Genomic DNA, 20,141 nt, shown 5'->3' with positions numbered 1-20,141 from the left:
TTCCAAATTAGGCAATCTAGTCTATACTTGTTTGCTGTGCGCATAACATAGTAATTCTAGGCTAATAAATGGAGTAAGAACATATAAAGTTTTCAAAAAAACGGATATCACGGTTAGTAGAGGCCGATCTTCGGATCGGGCGAGAAGGGGTGCTCATGGCTGACCTTCCCCAATCGTACCCTAGCTCCAGAGCCGAGACAACTCCGGTGATGACGGACATGTGGCCTTCGGCACCGAGTCAGGGTTTCCTAAATTCCCCCATAAAAAATATTTAGGTGGCGACTCTGTATCTGGCAAAGCAGTCCATGTTTGGCACTTCTTTCCTAAAATCTGTTTTCTCAAAACGATTTGCCAGATTTGGACTCTTTGGTTCGAGATTAAGAACCGTGACATGAATCGAGTCCGAACTGTGGCGAGGGCCCCACGCGGGCGCGTCTACACATACATGCCCTCATCTGTTGCCAAGATGGTTTGCACTACTCAGGCCTTAACCTGCATAAACCTTGAGAGGAAAACATCCCCATCGCCATGAATGATCTCCAACACTGGTGTAGTTACCTCTGGCAGGAGATGGATGGATGAATTCTCGAAAACAATCGTTACTCCTTTCCCATGAGGGTATTTTAGCATTTGGTGGAGGATAGAGGATACTGTTTTCACCAGATGCAACCAGGGTCTGCCTAGTAGTAAGTTGAAGGTGGTCGGGACATCTAGGACATGGAACTCTACATCTTACTGAGTTGAGCCCACCTGGACTCTAATTTGTACTGTGCACATAACCTCCCTGCTTGTATTATCATATGCCTGAATCACTTAGGTTGTGGGCACAAAGTCTTCCGGTCTAAGGCTGATGGCATAAGCTGTGCAGGAAGGATAGACATTGATAGCTGAATCGGTGTCAACCAACACCACCGGTACCCATTTTTCTCTAAACTCAATAAATATGTACAGAGATTTGTTGTGAGCTGAGCCTTCCGGTGACAGTTCTTTATCGGAAAAGGTTAGGGTTGGCCCAGCACCACCTGGGAAGACCAATCCCACAAGCTGTTTAGGGGTAGTGTTAATGGATAACTTAGCTTTGTCCATTGCTAATAATGCAGCCTGTCGATGCCCCCGAGAGGCCATAAGAAGACCCCAGATTGAGATGTCGACTTGGGTTTTCTTAAGTTGCTTCAAAACTGCTTCTTTCTCCAACCACTTCTCTTTCTATTTCTTAACCTCTCTGTCTTTCCCAGATGCTTCGACTTGATCTAAGTGCGGTGGCTTGAAATACCACTCACTCCTTGTCATGTGGTCTATCTCTTCAGCGTACCACGTATTATCTAGAAGGCACTCACCCTAGTCTTCATTGGTGTGAGCTAGAAGTAGATCGTCGTCCTTCTACCATACACCTCTGGCAGCCGACAAAGAGTTATCCGGCTCCGTTTGTATCATTTTCACTTCACAAGTTTCCCTCGCAGGGCGTCGGGCCATTATAGCTTTCTGGTTGTCTTCAACCCTCTCTTGTGCAAACTGCTTTAGCGCAGCTTCCTGTTCTGTGTCCACAGTACTCACAATGCCCAGTTCCTGAGCTAAATTTGTCACACCGGTGTTCTCCAGTAATTTTCCCTTTTCATCGGCCATTCCGGCCATCATAGTAATTTCTGCTCTCTTTTCTTTCGATTTTGTTTTAGTTCCATCCTCCTTGTCGGGTTCATCACTTAACCACCCAGAGTTGTTCGTTGATCCATTCAAATTGAACTAGTCAATCTGCACATTCCCTTGATCTTGTTCGTCAAAGAACTACAGATTGCCTAAGTCCTCCTCAAGTTCTGCCAAATCATCCAAGCCTTGGCTCGAGCCATCCCCTCTAACCATATTGACGTCCACTGCAGTTGGCAACACCACTTCTGGCTTGACTTGATCAATTGGCAGAATGTAGTAGCTTGGATCATACTCCTCCTCAGATAAGTTCTCAGAGCACTCAAGCAACGGACTCGTACCCTCCTCTAAGGTCATCCTCCTTTCTTCTACTATTGTCACCACCACAGGTTTAGGTTGAAGTATGGATGTATCTACCACGCACAAATCTGTGCTTTCAGGAATGAAAATTGTTGGCCTAGATAGATGGGAAGGGGTAATATATACGCTGGGGTTGTAGGAGATAGCCAGTGTACGGATTAGGTTTAGATTGTGAGGTGGGGGAACTTGATTGTGGGCCGAGAGAGGGTTTGTAGTAACATTTGGTTTCTGAGGTGGTGCAATCACCTTATTGTCAATGAGGTCTTGAATCTCATGATGTAATCTGAAGCATTGGTCGGTATCGTGTCCGTGCTGCTGGTGAAATGCACAGTACTTGACTGGGTTGTGTTTTGGTGGGAAAAGATCAGGTAGAGGGTGAGGCTCTAATAGCTTGAGGTGCCCCTTTTTGATCAACACCTTCATGGCTTGAGATAAAGGCATGTAGAGTTGGGTAAAGGTCCTCTAGGATCGGGTAGGGTTGTTTGAAGTTTGTGGAGTTGTGTTGGGAAAAGGATTGGCAGTCTTGGTTGTGGTGGTGACGGCGCTCACATCAGACGGTCGCGCAGCTGTGCTACCACTGGTGGTTGCATTGGAACTGCACACAAAAGGCCTCTTGGCCTGCTCTTTCTCATCAGTAATCAGCCCTTGTTTCATGGCATCTTCAATCTGAACCCCCATCTCATGGAGCTCGGTGAATGTGAACAAAGGTAGGAGGATCATTTTCTAGAGTAACTTCCTGTGAAGATTACGGACTACCATTCTTATTTGATCTTTCTCGGAATGCCGTGTGGTCATCATTGAAGCTTTGGCCCTCCATCTTGTCACGAATTCTGAAAAGGCCTCCTTCAACTCCTGGCGCGTTGCCTCAAGATCACGAGTTGTGACCTCAATTTGTGTGTTATATGAGTACTGTGCAATGACGGCCTCAGCCATTTCCTCCCCAATCTTCTTCATAGAATCCTCCAGCTTCACATACCATATAGCCGCTATTCCCGACATGGTCCGGCCAAAGAGTGAGAGCTTCTGCAGTCTGGTCAAGCCCATCGGCCGCAAGATGTCTAAAAACAACCAAACATGAACCATGGGATCTCCAGAACCATCGAATTGATCGACGTGCAACATTTTGAACCGGTCTGGCATTGTCACTGCAGAGTCGGTATACCCGTCTTCTATGGTGGGGATAGAATTCACACCCTGAGCTCTCTTGAAGAGCTTCTCCAGCTTATTGACTTTAAGCACAGTGGGGTCAACCTCAAACTCAAATGGAGCCTCGGTCTGATACACAGGTGCTTTGGAGGCTTATGATGGGATCAGCTCTGACAGATTGCCTTGATTCTTAACATGGGTAATGGCTCTAGGTGCTGGGATACCGTAGGAGGTGCATGAGATGCGGAAGTTGCTACCGATTATGGTTGTTATTGTTTCAACCTGATGTGCTGTGACCTTAGCCTGACGAGTAGCGTCTTGCTACATGGTTTCAACTGTTTGCTGAAGATGATGGATTAGGTCCTCCATGCTGACTAGGGGATATTGTGCCATCAAAATTGGTGAGTGATCTCGTACTGGACTAGATGTAGAAGACTGAGCCTGACTAGATGTAAGTGAAGTGAGGGGTGACTACTGTAGAAATTGAACTGGTGAACTCTGCCTTACTCTCCTCTGTCTAGTAACCGGCGGGAGTGAAGTAAACACGGGTTGTCCCCTAAAAAGATCTCCGGCTTTGCAAAGCCTTCTGACACGGGTCTAGAGCACTTGGAAAATATCTGAACTGTTTGAAGTTATGGTGTTATACTACCTAGCAAAAAGAAATAAAGCAAAAAGAAAGCAGTAATCAGAAACCGCACAGCACCTCAGCTTAAAAGATAACAACACACAGATGCAATCAAAGCTATAGGACTGCACTCAACACTGAATTCTACCCCCAAAATGACTACCAACACTTGCAACTGATACACACATTCTTGTATAGTTTCACTGTAAAGCACATACCAGTTAAGTGAGAGCCAAAACACCCTTATGAGGAGGTAGGGTTACCTTGTCCTAGTTTCGTCAGGAACTAGGGTTCACTATTCAAACAAGGCGGTTTCACGCAATCCTATATTTGGGTAAGCATCCTGTTTTAGTTTGGAACAGTCTCTATGGCTTTCGATATGCAACTAGGCCAAATAGTCAAAAAGGTACCTCAGCAAGACTACTTAATATATTTTTCACACCTAACACCGAGAAGTGAAAGAGGGATCAAACGGTATAGTGGTAGTCCAGATATAAGGATTGTGTTCCCATCATGGCAAAGCCCGTGACCGATCAGCCTTTTGGCAAGCTTTTAGGCAAGCCATCGACAAACCGTCTAGGAATAGCAGATGGCAAACACTGTGACTTAAATGCACCAATGCAAATGCTATGCAAAGACACATATAACTATAGATAAAATTTCACATCATGAATTTCAAGTCAAGTTCTCTAGATTTTCCAATAGAGTCGCCAGAAATTGTAGCTCAACTTTTCCACGCCTCCTTTTGAAAGGCGAAATAAGCCCTACAATATCGAACTCCCGCGATTCTATATCTGATTCCACAAGTGCAATGTGAAATAGATAATCACTAAAGTGTCCTAATCTGGCAAATCTTTTGGAAAATCAATTTTGAATCAAATTGCCAAAAATTGATTGCTTTACCACATACAGAGTAACCACCTAAATATTTTGCTTTGGAAAAATTTAAGAGACCCATGACTCGTGGCAAAGGCCACGTGTCTATCATCACCAAGATTGTCTTGGCTCAGGAACTTAGGTACGAGAGGGGAAGGCTATGAATGAATTGAGCACCCCCGCTCGCCCGATCAAAGATCAGCATCTACTATTCATGATATGAATCTTATCTACATTATATGCTCCTGTTTCGGTTTATTAGGCTAGCATTACTATGTGATGCGCATACACACAGGTATAGACTAACTTTGCAAGAATTAGAACATTTGATTCATGTTTGTTTCAAAATTTGTTTCGAAATATGTACTACTTGAAAAAGCGATCGCATATAAACATCACTCAAATTATTCCAATTCAAGCAATTAGCCTCCGTCCACAGACATACAAATAGTTTATAGCACTTAAGCACTTAGCCTCATGGCAAACATGGTAAACACGACAATACTAACATACAATATGCTGAAGTGAATAAACGCTCACCTAGTACTCCAAGCCAAAAAAGATAAACAAGTTAGAAAAAATGCATGATTTCTAACTATGCAATATGAATAATGCAATACATGCGATATGTAATTTAATAGGCTCGGCTACTAATATGGCATATGATGCAATGTGATAACATGCGGTTTAAGCACGTATTCAAAGAAACGTTAAACTAATAATGCAAGTTAGAATGATGAACCGAGCCTCAATGCATGCAATACAAGTGGATGCAAACATGAAGTATGCTAAACAAAACTTGATGTCCCTAAACTAACCATCATAAGCAATTAAATAAAAGGGAGAAAGATGTGGGGTTGGAAGACATACACATTATTACATTGCGCTCTCACGAAAGAGAGTCCGAATGAATAAACTAGCGAATTAACTAACTAAAGCTAAGCTAATTAATTAACTATTACAAAAAAAAATGAATAAACTAGCTAAACTACTTAACTAATTATTACAACAACATATAAATTAATTAACTATTCTAGTGAATTAACAATTACAACATCACAACTAGCTAACTACTTTAACTAATTATACAATTACAACACAAGTGCAATTAAAAGAAGTAAGTAAGCTAAACAGTTAAGTACTAAGCTAATTACTCTGCCTCGGGAAGCGAGGGATGCTCATGCGCATGCCCAGTTTCCACCCGAAAAGGCCATGGTTTTGCTTCTAGAGAGCCTCTGTTGCACAAAGAACACATACACTGTTGCCCACTTCCAGAGTAACTCTACTTTGCCTCACAAACACACTGCTGAATTATGCATCAGTGGCCGGCCAGCCAGTGATGAGGGCATGCCGGCCACTAGTGACAACCGGCCGACCATCAAAGGTGGCCTGTCGGCCATGGAAAATGGCCTGCCGACCACTGCTGCCCAGTTCACCTTGCTGCAATAGAGAACAAATAGAGCATGCACAGGGTATTCTCAGGGGTTGTTTACACAACTCACCCCTCCTTTTTATAAACAAATCAAAAAAGTAGCAAGCTTGGTTCATAAACCATCAACTCAAGCAATTTCATTGCATGATGACATATGAACTAAAGTGTGCAATTTCAATAAATGCAATGAAATGAGACTCTCCAAACCACCTCCCTATCATGGAAGATTAAGGGAAGTAGTGGCCTCAGAAACTTGAACCATTCCATCTCTAATGAGTATGAAACGCCTCAAGCTTCCATATGTCCAAAGTTCTGCGATTTGCGATTTGCGATTTGGGAGTTAGAGTTGTGCTCTTTGAGATTCGATATAAGTAGTGGAACCATTCAGCCAAGACAATTATGACCAATGAAATAGTATACTTAGGATTGTTTGAGAGCCCTACATAAGATAAAAAAATTAAAAAAATCATACAAGTTATCCTATCACTTTTTTTATTATTATTATTTTATATATCTTTTCATATAAAAAAAAAAAACAATCAAGCAAACACCAAACGACCTTTAAATAGGGCCACAATATGAAATATAATGCAAAGTGAGAAAGAATATTTTTAACTAAATACATTATTAATATGACTCATGAGTCATAAACACCCGTGCTAGTTGAGGAAGCGGCCGCTTTGAGCCCGTGAAAATTGGTTGAGAAAAGGATACTAAAAAACTATTAGCTATTAGATTTGTTTATAAAAATAAAAATTAAAAAAGCTCTCTAAAAAGAAATTTAAAAAACAAAAAGAAGAAGAAGAAGAAGACGACTTATTTATGTAGTGAATTATTTAAAATTAATAGATGGTTATTTTCTAAATATATAGATTGTGTATAAAATGCTATTGACTATACCTTTTTTTTTTGGTAAATAAAAGTTTAGGTGAGGGGAAACTACTCCAGGGCCAGGATAAGCTGCAGGTCTCAGCGAGAATTTATATTCGACTTATAGATCGTCTGCCAAAGAGGACTACTTACAGCGAGAATCGAACCTAAACCTTGAAGGCGAAAGGTCCGATCTTTACTAACTCAACCACCCTCTGTTGGCACTATTGAATAGTCTTATTTGACAAAATCTTATTCAAGGTTCGAGCTATTGACTATACCTATTACAATTGTTTTTGAGAAAATAATTTTCTTAAAATTGAATTTGATTAAATCTTACATTTGATCAACTATGCTACAAGAATGATTGAATGAATTTGGTTAATAAATTGAATTATGTAAGTCTGATTAGTAATTATAAAGCTAATAATTTGATTTTTATACTCAAGAATATGAAAGTTCAAAATTTTTAAATAGAATTTAAATTACAAACCGGTTTGATTTTGCCCAAAATAAAAAATAAAAAAATGGATCCATATTAAAAGCTCGCTTTTAGAATTTTGGGTAAATTACTAATAGGTTCTAATAGTTTGATTTAATTCCCATCAAGTTCTATTGAAAATAAGTTCTAGTAAAATCGTTGTTAAAAATAATTTTTTTTGACAATTTTTTGAATATGTTACTAAAAATTGACAATTAGTGATTTTTTTTGTCACGATTTTTATAAATTATCTCTAAAACTTATAATTAGTGACGTTTTTCTGTGATAAATTTTTTAAACTGTCGCTAAAAGTAACTATTTTTGTGACAATTTTTTAAACTGTCCCTAAAATTTATAATTAGTGACATTTTTTGTGACAAAAATTTCAAATTGTCACTAAAAATTAACAATTAGTGACTATTTTAATAGTGTTTGGTGAAAAACGCTATTAATTATTATAGGATATATTGAACAATAAGTCAATCTATTAGCACCTACACATAAGTCTCCCAAAATTTATTTACTTTGTTTTATATTGTATGCCCACATTAAAAGCTTTTATAAACCTCAACCGACCTTAATAAACATTTAAATAATAATAATAATAATAATAATAATAATAATAATTCAAATCACTAATCATCTAAAAAAATACAAGGACTCCAACCAACAAACCACTAGAACTCGAGATTATTAGTTTCAAAGGCAGGGAATTAAATGGGAAAAGCCACAAAACATGAACACAAAAGGGCTATCTTTTTGGCACTACCATAAACTAATTAAATGGCAGCAATGTTAGTGGGAGTTATGGTTGGCCGTCAGCAAAATATCTTCAATTGTTTTTTTTACAATCGACAGAAATCTTTTCATTCAAAAAATTTATCAGATTAATTTAATCAACTCAAAAAAAATCATAGACTCAAAACCAACCACTAGAAAATAGATATAAATACGAGACTCATCAAGTATCAGGCCCACAAATTTTAAGTACGTAAAATTTGTGGGCCTAATATACTTGACGAGTCTTGTATTTGTATCTATTCAGTATAAAATATATATTTCAATATAAAATAGATAGTAATATTTATTTATATAACTAAATAAACTATTGATAAAAAAGGATTAAGTATTATTTAAATTTTAAATTAAAATCTTAAATCAACCCAATGTAACTATATCAAATTTATGAGACTAATTATATTTTCTTTGCCTTTCAAGAGAAATTAATATAGTTTATACTAAAATTAAAGTAATTATTCAATATTCCCAAAATAGCAACTCAACACATTCACATGTTGGATAGCTTAATCGGATATCGATAAACATACTAATTTATTGTATTTTATTTTATAAAATAAATAGTTTTAATTTTAAATCATATTTACAGTCAATTTGATAAAATAAAATACAATTAATTAGTATGTCTATCGATTTTCGATAAAACTAATTTTTTTACACATTTTTCTTTTCGAGATTTATGAGATGAACAGTTTGTATCACCGTCATGTGTTCCCACGAGGCCTACAAAATACATTTGCAATGCTTTTTTTTTTTTAATACATGTAATACATTTGCAATTAATGCATAATTCATGTTCATCCAATTAATTTCAACATACCAATCCATCAACAATCCAATCTAAAAATAAAAAACCATCGAAAGGAAGTCAAAATTGTAGTTAATCTATCTAATTACTAGCACCTATCAACATGAATACATTAATACATTAATATTTGGTCGTAAAAACACAAATCATCAGCGACAAAAAAAAAATGTTTGTTGCAGAAAGTAAACTATTTGCGACCGGTTAAAAAAAAGTGGTCGCCAAGAGTGTTTTTTCCTTATAGTGAGAGCTGCTCCAGTGAGCTTCCATTATAAAATATTGGACTCCCATCAAACTGCACGCATTGCAAGCTAGAAGAAAACCAGTTCTTGTTCCCCCATTCCATCTATCAGTTTAACATGCAGACAATCCAAGGCCAACACTGCCTCAAGAGCCAGTTTCACATCACCCATGGTAACATCCATTCAACAGCATCATGCAAACTTGTACTACTAGTATGGTTGTCTCTTTGCAGTGTTGTTTTGTCACATATTGTCAAGACTCTACCAGGCTACAAAGGTGATCTTCCCTTCAAACTCGAAACTGGGTGAGTTTTTCTTAGTAGTTCTTCATATTTGCACAGAAACCAATCACAGAATTAAACACAACCCATCTCATTGAGAGGCTGTGATCGATTTTTGTATTGCTAGATTTTTTTTTTTTCTTTACACACACTTACATGTAGAAAGGAGGACTCTGATTTGGTGTCTTTTTTGGGGTTTTTAAGATATGTGAATGTGAGTGTGGGAAAGTCCGATGCTGTAAACCTATTTTACTACTTCATTGAGTCAGAGGGCAATCCAAGAGAGGACCCTCTGATGCTTTGGCTTACTGGAGGACCTGGTTGTTCTGGCTTTCTGGACTTGTCTATGAAATAGGTGATTTCCTTCCTTCCCATCATATGGGCATTTTTTTTTCTTGAAATGGCAAAAGAAAGAAAGAAAGAAAAAAAAACTCGGTAGCCAAATCCCGATTGGTGACTCTAGACTTCTGCTTACCGTTTATGAAACAAAAATTAACTTAAATTTAAAAAAAGTAATTAATCAAAAAAGCAAGGAGAGAAATGATAGTAACTTTTGCATTCTGATTATTAGTTTTCAACTTACTAAAAACTGCCCCAAATTGGAGCCACAGAAAACTTTGCAATCCCATGCATATGTGGATGTTGTTTGCTTGGCTCTCCTAGTTTTGTTATATGAAGAAAATGAAAAAAAAAAAATAGGTTGAAAGGGATAGTATCGATCTAAAGCTTAGGTAAATACTGCAAAAGATGATAGTAACTTTTTTTTGGGTAAATTATATTTTCACCATTATAGTTTGATCTAAATTTTATTTTGGTATATATTATTTTGATTTGAAGTAGACTTTCAAATGTATTTTCAATTTAGTTATTAATCCAAATTACAGTCAACTTTTTTAATGTGTACTACTTATATAAGTGACACTTGATAAAAAAAAAAAAATTATGAATTTTATTTTTCAATTTGTACGAAAAGACCAAATTAAAACTAAATTTAAAGTCCATGGTTAATATTGTTCAAACTAAAATAATAATGACTAAAATAGAATTTTGGTCAGATTACACGAGTTCAAAGTGTAATTTTTACTACTTTTTTTCACGACAACATTTTAAAATTTTCATCATTAAATGAAACCTTAAAGATATTATGTTTCTGGGTATGGGGAAAAAAAAAAGAAAAAAAGCGGAAGATTTCTTGGCCTCATGAATATCAGAATTTGAGATTTATTTACTTTTTTTCTGCAGGTCCCTTAAATTTTGACACAGAAAATTTTGATGGAAACTTTCCAACATATGTATTGAATCCGTATTGCTGGACAGAGGTGCAGAAATATCTAACCCTACGGTTTTAGTTGGTATTAGTTAATTGGTATTAAATTTATAAATTTATATAAAAAAAATTCTTATGACATACAAGTTAATTTTGTTGGTTTTATAAAGTGAGGCAAAATTATCTTTTAACCACCAATTTATAGAATTGGATAAGTAACCACCAATCCATTTTTCTAATCTTTCAGGTCGCCAACATAATTGAGAGGGTAATTTATATGAAAATTGGGCCGAGCTGGGTAATGGGCCGTCATGGGCCACAATACGAAGAGCTGAGTCAAAAGGCTTTGAAGTTAGTCCGGTCCTAGAGCCCCGAAGCTAGTTCGGTCCGGAGGAGACTTGGAGTTAGTCCGGTCTAAAGACGCTTTGAAGTTAGTCCGGTCTCAGAGTTAGCCCGGTCATGGCGTATTGTGGTTAGAACGGTCAGAACCTTACTATTCGGTAGCTCGGTCTAATCACACCATGGTTTGTACATGAGAGAACCAAGATAAGGTGTAGTGAAAGGAAGAACCGAACTAAGGATAGTTCGGCCTACTCTGCGGCTCAGCATAGCCATGATTACCTCGGTCCTATTAGAAACCTACCATGATAGAACCATCTCACTTGGTTTAAGCAGTGAGGGGGGTGTTGAAGGATAAGCATTATCTTTCAGAAGTATAAATCCTATGAGGACTCTACATGGAGGAGTAAAAGTCCTACTAGGATTGTGCCACACGAAAATTATAAAAGCTCACAACATCAGCTATGGAGAGGAAACACAACTTTGTTTTTTGGATACACAGAGCTTTTGTCTATTTGTCAAGCTTACTGACTTAGGCATCGGAGAGGTTTCCGGCACACACCCGCCGGCTAGCTAACGTTTGTGTTTTCAAGGAGTAAAGCGACGACGTTTAGAGGAGCGCAGATTTGATCAACAGGATTATACGAGAAGGTTTATTTCTTTCCCGTACAATTGGCGCCGTCTATGGGAAAAACAGACAGGACAAAACCTCTTGATCAAGCTTTACCTCTTCAGGAACAATGGCACACAATGAAGAATTACCACAATCCACCATCGACGGGCAAACACCAGATGGGGGTACAAGGCGTGAAGGACTACCTTCTATCCCACCCATGGCGGACTTGGAGCCCCAACGACATAACTCCAGGAGGGATACTAGGGGGAGGTGGACTAACAGCCCCCATCACTCTCGTTCACAAAGTCCTGACAGGCAAAGGCGGAGGATTAATCCTCAAGTTCTGGAGGACCGCGTGAAGGAGCAAGACGAATTAATAAGGAAGATGGCGGTGGGGCCTTGAAGCGCCACATGAAGGGAAAAGGAGTGGCGACAGGAGAGGGGCGCAAAAACAAGACGTCCCTCGCCACTCAGAAGACCATGGAAGGCATTCCACACCATCACAAGCAGAGAGTAGAAGCCTCAAGACAGGCGATACTCAGTCTAGAACCTCCAGAACTCGTTACTCCAGGTCTGAGAGAACGAAATCATTGAGGTCTTACACAGAGGGAAGTACCTACCGACCCTCACACTCGCACCAAACATCATCCAAACAGACGGAGTTGCCTAGATCATCCGATTTGCGGATCATTCTGGAAGAAAAGGCACGATGGAAGGAGGACACCAGGGCGCGCAGCCCACGCAGAGTTTCTGCCCTTCAACGATTGGCTCCTCGATCGCATGGAAGCGTCGAGGTTGGAATGCCATTACCACGCCCTGCGTACGAATCGACGGACAAAGCATTAGCAAGGCTGCAGACCTCGCCGTTCGTTCCGGCAATCGAAAACGCGCCCTTGCCTTCAGGCTTCCTTCAGCCCAAATTCACCACATACGAGGGGAAGACGAACCCTTACATTCACCTAAGCCACTTCCGCCAGGTTATGGTGGTATATCGATGAAACGAGGCTCTAATGTGCATCCTCTTCCCGTCAAGCCTTGGCGATCTAGGCTTGACTTGGTTTGAAAAACTTCCAGAAGGCAGCATAGCCTCTTGGGCGGAGGCGTTTGTCACAAGGTTCAGAACAAACACCAAAACCCCGGTGGAGATTGACCAGTTACTCTCCATCGACATGGGTGAAAAAGAGACACTAAGGTCCTACAATAGCCGCTACTGGGAGACATTCAACAAGATTGGGGATTGCCCCACCAATCTCGCCATTGCACAGTACAAAAGAGGCCTTACAGTCGGGAATAGACTAAGGGACTCAATCACCATGACACCGCCCCTCACCATGGAAGCCCTGATAGAAAGAGTGCATCAGCACATCAGGGTGGAGGAGGATGGCGCACGTGACAAAGCAAAATCTGGCGCGACCACAGCACCAGAAAAGAAGGCCTCAGCAAAGGTCAACGCGGTAGATCGTCCAAGCAGAAACAGACGAGGCAGGCGAGACAACGGATAGGACCGGGATAAAAGATGGTTGAGAATCCGCACTGCCATCACCATAGTCTTCAAGAAACCGATCTACCGAATTCTAAGTGAAATACGGGATGAGCCTTTCATCAGATGTCCAGCCAAACTAGGGGAAGCGCAGAAGGACTACGACGAAAGATCGCGGTGCACCTTCCATAAAGAAAATGGGCACCGCACTGAGAATTGCACGCCATTGAGACAGCACCTGGAGGAGTTGGTGGCAGCAGGACACTTGGATAAATACATTGAAGGAGGGACGCAACCAGCCCCCCAGGACCATAATAACCCCAACGGGATGCCAGTCGACGTCCCACGTCAAGGCATTATCAATGTAATACATGGAGTCTTTGAACCTAAGCGTGTATGCGAGCTCAGGGGATCAATCAAAAGGGCTAAACACTTAAGAGAGGTGCTAAGTGCCCAACCTGCCATCAAGAAGGGGAAGACAGAAGCCACAAACGTCATGTCTTTTTTGCATAAAGACTTGGAACGGATATATTGCCCTCACAATGATGCCCTGGTTGTCACTCTCCGAGTCAAGGATTTTGACGTCAAGCGGATTTTGATTGACCAGGGTAGTTCATGTGAAATCATGTACTACGAAACATTTAAACAATTAAAGCTACAAGACAAAGACTTGGCGCATGCCGTATCTCCCCTAATTGGATTCAACTCCATGCCAGAATGGCCCGTCGGCAAAATAATTCTTCCAGTCAGAGCAGGAAGCGTGACGAAACAAGTGGAGTTCTGGGTATTGAAGGTCCCCTCCACTTACAACATCATCTTGGGCAGAACATGGCTGCATGCCATGCGATCGGTGGCGTCATCCTACCACCAAGTAATGCGGTTCCCCAACGATATCGGGGTAATTGAAGAAGTATATGGCGATCAGATCATGTCGAAGCAATGCTTCGTCACAGTGAATGGCAGCCACGCTACCAAAGGATACGTTCATTCGGTGGAAGAACCTGAGAGCAATGAGTTATTCCCAGATGTCGGCAGAGCAACTGATTAGAAAGCGGTGGAGGACTTGGTGGAGGTGAGAATAGATGAAAAGAACCCGGATAAGTTCTTTTTGCTCGGTTCATCGTTGTCCAGCACTGAGAGATTAGAGGTCTTGGAATTTTTAACCTCTAATATCGAAGTGTTTGCCTAGACACCATACGACATGCCAAGCATTAATCCCAACTTCATCTGTCACCAACTCAATGTCCACCCATCTGCCAGACCAATCATTCAACGCACCCGTAGATCGGCACTCCACCATGTCGAAATAGTGGCGGAAGAAGTAGGAAACCTGCTGGAGGCAGGAGCAATCAGAGAGGTGCACTACCCAAGATGGATCTCCAACACAATCGTGGTGCCAAAGAAGAATGGCAAGTGGCGTGTCTATGTCGACTACAAAACGGTCAACAAGGCATGTCCGAAAGACAGCTTTCCTCTACCACGAATAGATCAATTGGTCGACCTAACGGCGGGGCACAACCGACTTAGCTTTCTGGATGCATACAAAGGCTACCATCAAATCGCCATGCATGAACCGGACCAGGAGGTCACATCCTTTACAACTCCATGAGGACTATACTGTTACAAGGTCATGCCTTTTGGCCTAAAGAACGCAGGGGCGACATTCCAACGGATGGTCACCAAGATGTTTGAACCGTTGTTAGGCAGAACAATGGAAGCTTACATCGACGACATGGTGGTCAAGAGCAAGGATGAGAATGACCATCTCAAGGACCTAGGCGAGATGTTTGAGATCCTTAAGAAGCACAAGTTGCGCCTCAATGCGTCCAAGTGTGCATTCGGAGTAGGATCTGGCAAATTCTTGGGTTTCCTGGTAACCAACCGGGGTATAGAGGCAGACCCCTCCCAGATCAAAGCAATCCAGGATCTGGAGAGGCCTAACTCGGTGAAAGAAGTACAGCATCTCACCGGCATGGCGGCTGCACTCAACCGATTCATCAGCCGGTCGTCAGACAAATTACGACCATTTTTTCAGACATTAAAAGTCAAGTTCGAGTGGGAAGAAGAATGCGACCGAGCTCTAGAAAGCTTGAAGGAATATATGTCTTCCCCACTACTACTTGTTACCCCAGTACCTGGATGTAACAACCCTCATACTGTTTACCGATTAATGACTGATTGATTACCGATAACCATCGATTACCGTTAAACTGAATTGATTATGACTGATGATTGAACTGATTAAAAATACTGAACTGACTGACTGACTGAAAACTGGAACTGAATTGACTGAGTATGTACGTTTGAATTGCATTCTATCTGTCGATTGTTTATTTGATCTGTTCGTAATTTAGTGTTTAAACTGCTAATTGAAGGCCTTATCGGCGGCCGAATTCGGAATTGATTAATGTTTTATGATCGTCATAATTAATGTGATTTTATAGTAAAGTTATCTGAAAAATGATTAGGTATGATTAAATTAGATTAAAACGAGTTAATTGCAAAGTTTGCCGTAATTACCAAATTGCCACCCTTAGTGGCCCACTCAATACATATATTTGAGCCTCATTACACCTTGAATCAAACCACATTTTGCTCAGCCCTTCTTCTTGCTCAACCGACCAAGATAGAGAGTGAGAGAGAATTGAGTTGATTTTGAGTTCTACTTGGTGAATCGCTTGGAGAGATTGAAGAATTGATGTATAGACTCCATAATTGAACCTCTAGACTTGCATTCAAGGGACCTAGGTATGAATTTCATCCTTTTGGTTTGTCTTTAAGTTGATTGTTGCATGGTCCATGTTTAATTGTAGAGCTAAGTCATGTTTTAGTTCATACATGTTGATATAGAGCATAATTCATGCTTGCATCTGTTCTTGGTTGAATTTGGAGTTGAGTTCATGGCAAAATGGTGCATGCATGTCCATAATTTCGTAATGGTCCATGTTTTCAACTTGTTCTTGGATCAATTGGCTCCTTAGAGCATCAATTTGGAGCTTCAAAATGGTTTGAATTCATGCATGTTTGCATGTTCATCTTGTGCTTGAAAAATGGTTTAAATTGCGTTTGAATCAAACACCCTTGGGCTTTGATTTCTTAAAATTGAGCTTTGAAACATGTTATTCTATGTGTTTATAAATGTTTTCCAGAAAATGGGCCCAAGAGGATCGGTTTTGATGCTTTTGAACTTGGTTTTTGGCTTGGAGGTGCAATCTGGAATTTCCAGATTTTGCATTTCTGCTCGAGCGGGGGAATTGCCGCTCGAGCGTGGAATCCGAGCATCCAGTATCTCTGCACTGTTTTACAGTCCGCTCGAGCGGAGGATTGGCGCTCGAGCGGAGTCATGTCTCAAGCTCGAGCGGGCGTCGAGTGGATATTTCACCCATCTAGTACTTTTACAGTACGCTCGAGCGGGAAAGTTGACGCTCGAGCGTGTACCTTTGTCGCATGACCGCTCGAGCGGGGAAACCTGCGCTCGAGCGGGACTCTGTTTTTCTGAAAATCTTGAAATAGTCTTCTGATTACATCTTTGCATCCTCATTCCATTCTAGGCATTCTTAGGCCTAGTTTAAGACATCTTGTTGAGGATAGATGTAGAACACACCGAGGCATTAGGGGTTAAATTATGATATTTCCCAACTGTGTAGCTTAGTGTGTGTTCAACCTGTGAACTGTGTAGGGTTGGCGACTGGGGAGGCACGCTCTAGCATACTATAGCCCAAAACTCTGTGAGTAACGATTGTGTAAAGATATGTTCAAAAATGATTATTTTCTGAACAACTGAACTGTACTATTTCTGAATTGAATACCGTTAATTGAATGAATGTATGTCCTATATTCTGAACTGTATTGTGGCATCCTTAGCACCTACTGTTTACTGTTTACTGTTACTGTTACAGAGATCTCTGTTGGTTCCTTTGTTGGAACCACTACTGTTTACTGACTGATGGCCATCACTACTGTTTGGTCTTTTAAGACCTACTGTTTACTGTACTGTTATGCTAATGGATGTACCACATATGACTGTACTGACTGAACGACTGAAATACTGATTTAATGAACTGTTTTCGTTACTGTAAGGACATTCATTCTTAACCTCTTTACGCGTTATGTTATTCACTGGGCTTTAGCTCACTGCTCATATATATATGTAGGTGTTCAGGCACCAGACCGCGACTAGGAGCATCAGGGTTACTCCAGTTTTGTCAAGCCAGCCTATGTGCCTCACTGCGAGGATCCGAGCCTATCGTGTTAAGGCTTAGGGGTGTTTCACAAATCCCCCTTCTGTACTGTCTTACGGTTCTGTATAGACTGAATGTTTACTGTACTGTTATGCAAGGATCGAGTCCCTAGTCTGAATGATTGTACATATTGTGTATACTGTTCTGTACTGTTTATGTATAAATGTATGAGAAGTCTTTTTGCATACAGACTATCACAGCTCATTGGGCATTGTTTATTTACTGTTTTGGCTTCCGCCAGGCCCTGTACTCTGTTTTACTATACTACTGTTCTGCAGGCCTTCGGTAATCTCGGATTACTGGCCGGTTACGGTGCTAAACCCATAGGGCCGGGTTTGGGTCATGACAGAGTGGTATCAGAGCGATACTTAACCACGAGTCATACCGCACACACGTGTCCAAATGAGCTATAGGGTGTCCTAGGAAAGTAATTCGGGCATCTCATGAACTTGAAAAGTGTGTGGCTATGTTATGACTGAATACTTGTTGGTGTGATAACCGTTTAAATATGCAACTATTTATGTTACAATTGCTATAACTGTTATAACTGCTTATAGTGAAATGGACAATGCAAATGAACCTGAATCCTCATCTACCGAGGCAAGAATGGAAAGAATGGAAAGAGTGATGGAACTGATAACTGCTAGACTTGAACAACAACAGAACCAACAACCCCCACCTCCTCCTCCTCCGGTACAGCCGGAACCTAATGCGAATGTGAATTATGGGGATATTATTGCTCTCACCCATAAATTCAGCAAGATGAAACCGCCATCCTTTCAGGGAGGACTGGAACCGCTAAAGGCTGAAGCTTGGGTGCTTGAAACAGAAAAACTATTTGAGGTGTTCCTGTGCTCAGAAGCGAATAAAGTATTGTTAGCTACCTTCACCCTACAAAAAGAAGCTAGAAGGTGGTGGATGTTGATCCGCGATACAAATACTGTTATGACTTGGGCTCAGTTCAAGGAGTCCTTCTTGGAAAAGTATTTTCCTTAGTGTGTCAGGGATAGAAAAGTGACTGAATTTGAACAGCTGAAGCAAGGCACAATGTCCGTTGCGGAATATGAGACGAAATTCACCGAGCTTGCTAGATATGCACCGCATATGGTGGATACTGAATATAAGAAGGACAGGAAATTTGAAGGCGGCCTTAATGTTGCAATTCTCGACAGAATAAATGTTTTGAAGCTACCGAACTATGTAAATGTTCTTGACCGAGCCTTGATGGCTGAATCAAACATTGAAGCACTGAAAACTGAAACACCAACGTCGGAATGGCGTAGTAAGAGGCAGGGTTTCAAATTCAAGAAAGGCAAGCACAACCCGGCCAACAAGAAACAGAATACGGGGTCGACAACTAGCCCCAGCCAAGGGAGTGGGTTTATACCACCCTGTTCTGAGTGTGGCAAGAAGCACAAAGGGGTCTGCTACAAACTATCTGGAGCCTGTTACATGTGTGGCAAGGTGGGTCACATGGTTAAAGACTGCCCCTCCGCCCCACAAGCCAGTAGTAAAGCTGCACCAAGCATGGCAGCATCAACTGTAGCACCAAAGCCTAACCCCAGAGCTACCGGGAAAGAGCCCATGAGGCAGGGCCGAGTGTTCGCCCTAGTACCGGGAGACGTACAAAATACTGAAATCGTTGTGTCAGGTACCCTCTCTATTTGTGCACAAAATGCATATGTATTAATTGATTCGGGGTTTACGCATTCTTATGTATCGCATGCTTTCTCACGGAAATTGAATAGACCCTTAGAACCCATGAATTATCTGCTAGCCGTGTCATCACCCGTAGGAGGATCCATGACATGTGCTTATATGTACCCCGCATGTGAAATCATTGTTGGGAATATGCATCTGTTTATTGATTTACTACCATTGAACATTGATCATTTTGATGTAATATTGGGGATGGATTGGTTACAAAAATATCATGCCACTATTGATTGTGTGACAAAACAAGTAGTTTTCCGTCCACTTGGGTTGCCTGAATTTGTGTTTAATGGGAGTGGAGTAGTACCTCCCCCGTATTTGATTTCGTCAGTGAAAGCCGTTAAATTAATTCGAAAGGGATGTAAGGGATATCTGTGTTCTGTACTGACTGTATCTACTGATGATAATGCTACTGTGAACTGTATTCCTATAGTCAGAGAATTCCCAGATGTCTTTCCAGACAATTTGCCAGGAGATTTGATTGACAGGGAGATTGAGTTTACTGTTGATGTGGTTCCCGGAACACAGCCGGTTTCTAAAGCTCCGTACCGAATGGCTCCAACTGAATTGAAAGAACTGAAAGTGCAACTGCAAGAACTGTTAGACAAAAAGTTCATCAGACCCAGTACCTCACCATGGGGTGCGCCTGTTTTGTTTGTAAAGAAGAAAGACGGCTCACTGAGACTGTGCATTGACTATCGTGAACTGAATAAGGTAACTGTAAAGAATAAATACCCATTACCGCGTATTGATGACCTGTTTGATCAATTACAGGGTGCTAAAGTGTTTTCAAAGATTGATCTCAGATCCGGATACCATCAGTTGAAAGTCAAATCAGATGACATTGATAAAACTGCTTTTAGAACGAGGTATGGACATTACGAATTTTTAGTTATGCCTTTTGGAGTCACGAACGCACCAGCTGCAT

At 40.7% G+C, this 20,141-nt stretch overlaps 1 protein-coding gene across 1 annotated transcript in view; it reads left to right on the top strand.

Moving 5' to 3' along the window:
* The first annotated feature begins 9,272 nt into the window (after positions 1 to 9,272).
* Positions 9,273 to 20,141, top strand: part of LOC114281120 (serine carboxypeptidase-like 18) — a 34,904-nt gene continuing 24,035 nt past the window's right edge. The window contains exons 1-4 of the mRNA XM_082914117.1: positions 9,273 to 9,581; positions 9,762 to 9,912; positions 10,800 to 10,876; positions 11,072 to 11,085. The gene's annotated coding sequence lies outside the window, so the exon portion shown is untranslated. The remainder of the gene's footprint in view (positions 9,582 to 9,761; positions 9,913 to 10,799; positions 10,877 to 11,071; positions 11,086 to 20,141) is intronic.

This window comes from Camellia sinensis, chromosome 2, assembly GCF_055761805.1.
Source record: "Camellia sinensis isolate YWXY chromosome 2, ASM5576180v1, whole genome shotgun sequence".
In the NCBI taxonomy this organism is placed as follows: Eukaryota; Viridiplantae; Streptophyta; class Magnoliopsida; order Ericales; family Theaceae; genus Camellia; species Camellia sinensis.
The sequence above is the reverse complement of the archived record's forward strand: the minus strand, read 5'-3'. Positions and strand labels throughout refer to the sequence as shown.